This window comes from Mixophyes fleayi, chromosome 4, assembly GCF_038048845.1.
Source record: "Mixophyes fleayi isolate aMixFle1 chromosome 4, aMixFle1.hap1, whole genome shotgun sequence".
Taxonomy (NCBI): Eukaryota; Metazoa; Chordata; class Amphibia; order Anura; family Limnodynastidae; genus Mixophyes; species Mixophyes fleayi.
The window spans coordinates 230,111,971-230,119,044 of NC_134405.1; positions in this window are offsets into that span (position 1 = coordinate 230,111,971).

The following is a 7,074-nucleotide window of genomic DNA, read 5'->3' on the forward strand; positions in this document are numbered from 1 at the left end:
GCAGGTTGTGAAAGCTGCAAGAACAGGTAAGAGAGAGGGGCAGAGTCTGCTAAATCTCCGACAATGGTGGGACAGTCCCAATTTTGGGGCACTGTCCCACATGATTTTTGTCTTGATTGCAGAGACATTTGGAATGTATGTCCCGCTGCATGTTGTTCTACTCATGAAGGGGGATCACGTGCATCCAATCCACTCCTGCCATTATTATTATTATTATTATTATTATTAATTTTTATTTATAGGGCGCCACTAGGTGTCTGTAGCGCCGTACAGGGACAAACAAAGTTACAATACAAGGTGAGACAGCACAGAGGGGGGGAGAGGGTCCTCGAGGAGGAGGGTTAGGTAGCTGGAGAGCCGAGTTAAGAGTGGTGAGGACAGGAGGAGAGATGACCCTGCTCAGAGGAGCGAACAATCTAAGAGGTGGGGTAGACAGACAGAGAGACACAGGGGAGAGAGGGAGAGATAAGGAAAGGGAAGGGGAATGAAGGGGAAGAGGTAGAAGAAAAGGTAGGAAATTAAGTGGGAGACTGGAAGGCTTTAAGAAAAAGGTGGGTTTTTAGAGCCCGTTTGAAACTGGACAGATTAGGGGAAGTTCTGATAATATATCTGCCATATATTGTACAGTGCAGTGCTTACCACCACTGCTGAGCTCTTCCAGTCAGAACTAGCTCCTTGGATTGTTATGTTACATAGGTTGAGTGACTCACAGTGATCTCTCTGAATAGCCATCGATATCTGAATGCATTCATTCACCAACACATCAGAATCAACAGAGAGATGTCTGTTAGTAGAGGTAGGTAGAATATGTTTTTATAAGAAATGAGGGAGCAATTTTTAGTCAGATTATCCATAAAAGGGTTATGGAACATGTTTCCCTCCAGTTGTTGTGCAACTACAAGCCTCAGCATGTCCAATATGCTGGGATTTGTAGTTCTACAACTGCTAGTGCATGTTTGGAGGTGGGAGGGAAGTTCTCTTTGGGAATATGAGGAGATCTGAGTTGGGGAAAGGGGGCAATAGGGAATTATTGTTTTATCTGTGAGTGACACTACGTGGATTAGGTGAGGTGACGTGGGAAGGTGTTCTATGTCTATGTTTATGTAAAGGTACATCAGTGTGCTCAGGGCTAGCTGTCTGGAGGACTATATGTACTGTATATGGGTAAATATGTGTCCAAAGGAGGAGGGAAACAGATAAATAATGTTGGGGGCATAGGTAGTATAAATATAATAAACAGAGTAGTATGGCAGATTTGTGCTGGAAAAATGCATTTTTGTATGGACAGACAAGAGGAGAGGGTGGTCGAAACCAATATATTGCCTACGGCCCCATATGGTCTTAATTTGGCATTGGCTACCTTAAATAAGAATATAGTGTGTTGGAAAGTATTTGGAATGTGATGACAAAAATTGCTCTCTTTTAACTAATTTCCAAAAAAACATTTCTGCAATTTTATTTATTTGTAATTGCCCTAACTCAACATTTAAACTCTTCTAAGAGAAAAAAAACTACAAATTCTAAAAAAAAAAAATTGATGCTAGAAACCAGGTAATTAAAAGGATCAGTCTTTGAACCAGTGCACAATGGAGATATCCAGGACAAATTCCTCTTTTGAACACAGGAATTGGGTCATTCAGAAATGTTATGGCAATTGTAAAGTAAAGTGGTTCTTTGTGGCTGAGAGTGGGTGCCTTACATAGAACTTGGAGCTTTTGTCTAAGCTATGTGTTCCCTCCTGCTTCATTTTCTGAAGAAAGTGGCCTCTGCTTTTATGATGGCAATTTGCATATACTCCAGAATGTCATGAAGAGTGTTAAGATGAATTGCAATTAATTTCTTAACTGAACTTTATCCCAAAAACAAAATTTCCACTGCATTTCAGCCCTGCCAGAAAAGGACCAGCTAACATCAGGTCAGTGATTCTCTCGTTACCACAGGTGAGAGTGTTGGCAAGGACAAGGCTGGAGATCACTCTGTCATGCTGACTGGGTTAGAATAACAGAGTGAAAGCTTTAAAAGGATGGTGGTGCTTGAAATCATTGTTCTTCCTCTGTTAACCATGGTTACCTGCAAGGAAGCATGTGCAGTCATCATTGCTTTGCACAAAAAGGGCTTCACAGGCAAGGATATTGCAGCTAGTAAGATTGCACCTAAATCAACCATTTATCGGAGCATCAAGAACTTCAAGGAGAGAGGTTCAATAGTTGTGAGGAAGACTTCGGGGCGCACAAGAACGTCCAGCAAGCGTGAGGACTGTCTCCTAAAGTTGATTCAGCTGCGGAATCAGGACACCACCAGTGCAGAGCTTGCTCAGGAATGGCAGTAGGCAGGTGTGAGTGCATCTGCACGCACAGTGAGGTGAATACTTTTGGAGAATGGCCTAGTGTCAAGAAGGCCAGCAAAGAAGCCACTTCTCTCCAGGAAAAACATCAGGGACAGACAGATATTCTTCAAAAAGTACAGGGATTGGACTGCTGAGGACTGGGGTAAAGTAATTTTCTCTGATGAATCCCCTTTTAGATTCTTTGGGGCATCTGGAAAAATCCTTGTCCAGAGAGGAAAAGGTGAGTGCTACTATCAGTCCTGTGTCATGCCAACAGTAAAGCATCCTCAGACCATTCATATGTGGGGTTGCTTCTCAGCCAAGGGAGTGGGCTCACTCACAATTTTGCTACGAATAAAGAATGGCACCAATTCATCCTCCAAGAGCAACTTCTCCCATCCATCCAAGAACAGTTTGGAGAAGAACAATGCCTTTTTCAGCATGATGGAGCACCTTGCCATAAGGCAAAAGTGATAACTATGTGACTCAGGGATCAAAACATCGAAATTTTGGGTCCATGGCCAGGAAACTCCCCAGACCTTAATCCCATTGAGAACTTGTGGTCAATCCTCAAGTGGCGGGTGGACAAACAAAACCCCACAAATTCTGACAGACTCCAAGCATTAGTTAGGCAAGAATGGGCGGCCTTATGTCAGTATGTGGCCCAGAAGTTGATTGACAGCACGCCACAGCGACTTGCAGGGGTCTTCAAAAGGAAGGGTCAACACTGCAAAAATTGACTCTTTGCATAAACTTAATGTAATTGTCAATAAAAGCTTTTGACACTTATGAAATGCTTGTAATTTTACTTCAGTATACCATAGCAACATCTGACAAAAAGGTCTAAGAACACTGAGGCAGCAAACTTTGTGAACACCAATATATGTGTCATTCTCAAAACTTTTGGCCATGACTGTACAAGCCTTATACTTTTGTGTTTTCAATAAAGGTGGTATTAAGTCTGGTTCGTCAGGCTTGCAGAAAGTACCTTCTCCTTTTCACTGGAATGAAAATATTGTCCTCCCTTCCTTTTCCTCATTGAGTACAGTTAAATCTAGTGCCTGAAACAATATGTTCAAACTTCATCCTTCAGGAGGTCGACTAAACACCTTGTTTTCTTTAAAGGGTCTTTAACAACAGTCTACCAATTTAATTTTCCTAACTGACAAAAAAGGATGGTTCAAATCATCTTTGCAGCCTACGAGGTCCAAAACTCGATACTGAAAGGTTTGTGGGTACATTCTACCAAGATCATTGTAGCATTATGGGCAGCCAAAGCAGTGGTTCCAGGAGGAGTCTGTAAAGCAGCAACTTGCTCCTCTCCACACATCTTCCTCAGCATCTACAAGTTAGTTTCCAGTCAGTATGGTGAAGTCGTTCTTAGGGCGTCATCAAATGCCAATTGCAGCTAATTATTTGGCTGTTTTCTTTTCCCTCTGGCCATCTGGAGGAGCAATGCCCCCTCTGCATTTTAATCTCTATGTGATTATAAGACTGATTCTTAGGAGGGGTCTATGAAATTTAAATATGGACAGGGGAGTAGCTTTCATCCGTAGGAGGAGCCAGAGGTAATAACTTATCGTCATTCCTACTCTGGATTGCCAGAATATGAAAATTATGATAAGAAAAGTAAGAATTTTGCATTTAAATGTACCTATTAGATGTACTTATTTTATTTATATATTTTTTTAAAAAAAGCACTGTTACTACACTGGTGACTGTTTACAAAACATGGTATTAGTATACAAAACTATACGCTTGTGGTTGGAATGATGGCTGATTACAAATACCATTGCCAGAGTGTTTAATTTCCATTATCCAATGCAATTACTAAGTTTTAAAACTGACAAATAGAATGCTGCAGAGTAGTACTTCTTAAAGTGAGGTGTTATCTGTCTGTGGTGCTGCCATACGGCTATTTATCTCATTTCTTTCTCTGGCCATATTTGTTGTGAGAATCTGTTCTCAGTGGACAACCTGTTTACTAACATGACCACTTGGTTGGCTATTTTGGATCCTGTCAGTACCTATATAAAGTCCTTGCCCGATTATAGTTTTATGCTGCTGGCTGTTTTACTTGAATTAGAATTGTAAACATACTCTGTTGCCTGTACTCTGATCATTTTTTTTTTTTCAATTGTTATGTCCTCTTGCCTGTATTTTGGGTATCCAATTGATGTATGATTTTGTAGTTCTATTACCAGCATGGCCTGTACTCTACCTTTAAATGTGTGATTGCCTACCTATGAGGGTTGCTGCAGAAGGAATTGATAGTGGCGGATCCTAGCAGACTAACTGAAGGGATAAATGTTGTCCCATGTAGCAAAAGACCCACTAGGGTATACCCCTTGTCTTTGGGAGGTTCTGACAGTATCTGTGACATTAAAATTAGGCCAGATGGAGACCAGAAACATATTGTTGAGAACCTCCAACTCTGACTAACAGGTTGGGTAGTCAGTAACAGCAATCTCCATCCTCTGTTTGCTTTAAATGCATCCGGCCATCACCTATGGCTGCTGCATTTCAGTCTGTTGCAGTCCCAGTTCCCTGCATCCAAAATTCTGCTTCTTGTCCTACAGCCATATTGTTGCAAAATCAATCGGCTGCCTGAGGCGATACTCCAAAGCAGTGGCGGAACTACCATTGGTGCAGCAGGTGCCTTGCATCAGGCGCCATGGAGGTAATGGGGCCCACTGAATGGCAGATGCAGAGGGTCGGGGGCCCTGGATCCCTCCTCCCCATCTACCTGCTCCGGGGGGCACAGCTCACTAGTTCTGCCTCTGCTCAGGTTGTGTATATCCCTCACTTGTTTCAGAGACACAAACCATGGGGCAATATATTAAGGAAAACTTGGACAAGGGAGTCACTTTCCACTCTTCTTCACCTCCATCAGCAGGCTTCTTATGTTTGTGGAGAAGTGATATATGGTGCATTCTCTCATTTGTGAAATGACAACCACATAAAAGCAGCATTTGTTTTCACTAAGCTAGGCTGCCAAGGGGCAAAACATGTGAAAACAGAGAAGGAGCTGAATGGAAAAACATAACTTAATACCCAGAATGGCTACTTAAAGTACTTATACTGTACTAGTTACTATATAGTAGTATGTAATAGTTATGAACTTTTTATGCAGTGTCTGCTGTATATCAAGAAATGACTATATTTTTTTTTAGAAATTTCTTCATCTTTCTCCAGCCAGAAAAGACCTTGGTTACTCTTGTGATGGACTTTATAGTGGATCTGTTGCAAGAAAAAAAAACTGTTACTTGCTTGGTAGTAGACAGATTCAATAAGATGACCTTACTTAGTTTCCCAAAACTGCTAAAATATTTTCACTATGTCTTACTGCAAGAAAATGTTTAAGATTATGTTTTATTTAACATTTTTAAAGGGCACTTTGTTCACACTTGGGTATACAATTCAACTGAATATATTGTCTGCATATCATTCTCAGACTAATGGGCAAACCAAACAAGTCAGACAGGATGTATAGACGTACCTTATAATGTTTGTCTCATCTCATCAAGCAACACTTTTACCGGGGGCTAAGTTTGCACATAATAATTCCAATCTTCCACTAGTAGAGTACTTTAACGTTTTATTGTGTTTATGGTCAACATACTAAGGCATTTCTTGATCTTCCTTGTCCTTCTGAAGTTCATGCTGTGGATTTTGCTCTCAAGTGTATGATGATTTAACTTACAAACGACAACATTTGAAAACTCACAATCCTTTATTATGTATGGCAGTGTGTCTACATGTCTGCTAAACAGGTTTCAAACTGCATGTCAACTTCATGGTCTGCACTGTCTCCACAGCTTCATGAAATCAGTTTGTGCCTAATTTTGTGAGTTGGCTGATGCTTTAGAAAAAGTGCATTATGGAAACATTAAAGCATCACATCAAGGTCTAACCCACTACTACTTAATGACCACCCCATGGAGTTGGGATGTATGTGCCGCTTTATGCAGCTCTTCATCACCATCATCATCATTTATTTATATAGCGCCACTAATTCCGCAGCACTGTACAGAGAACTCACATCAGTCCCTGCCCCCATTGGGGCTTACAGTCTAAATTCCCTAACACACACAAAGACACACAGACTAGGGTCAATTTTGTTAGCAGCCAATTAACCTACCAGTATGTTTTTGGAGTGTGGGAGGAAACCAGAGCACCCGGAGGAAACCCACGCAAGCACAGGGAGAACATACAAACTTCACACAGATAAGGCCATGGTCGGGAATTGAACTCATGACCCCAGTGCTGTGAGGCAGAAGTGCTAACCACTGAGCCACCGTGCTGCTCTTCCATCCCTGTAAGCAGCTCTTACCCTGCTGTGGTGACTGGAAGGGGAGGGTTGAAAGTACTGCATTGCAGTACACAGCTCCATGATGTAGGCAGTCTGTGCAGAGTGCCAGTGACATCATTATCTGCACAAAGCTCTTTCCCACATGGAGCAGCACTGCAGCTGGTATGAACCTGTGTGTATAAGGGGGTGGGGGTGGGTTAGGTGCATGTGTATCATGGGGAGAATAGTGGAGGAGCATAAGGGGGGCAATCAGTACCCATGTGTACAGGCCCAATAAATTCATAAATTGCCAATCCTACAATTTTGTCATTACACACCTGTTGCATGCAGCATATTGCATCCATTCACATTGAGTGTTACATTTTGTTGCATGATTCTGCAATGTGTCATGAAACATAAACATTACAAGTCGCATATAGTTACATGCAATTTGTTG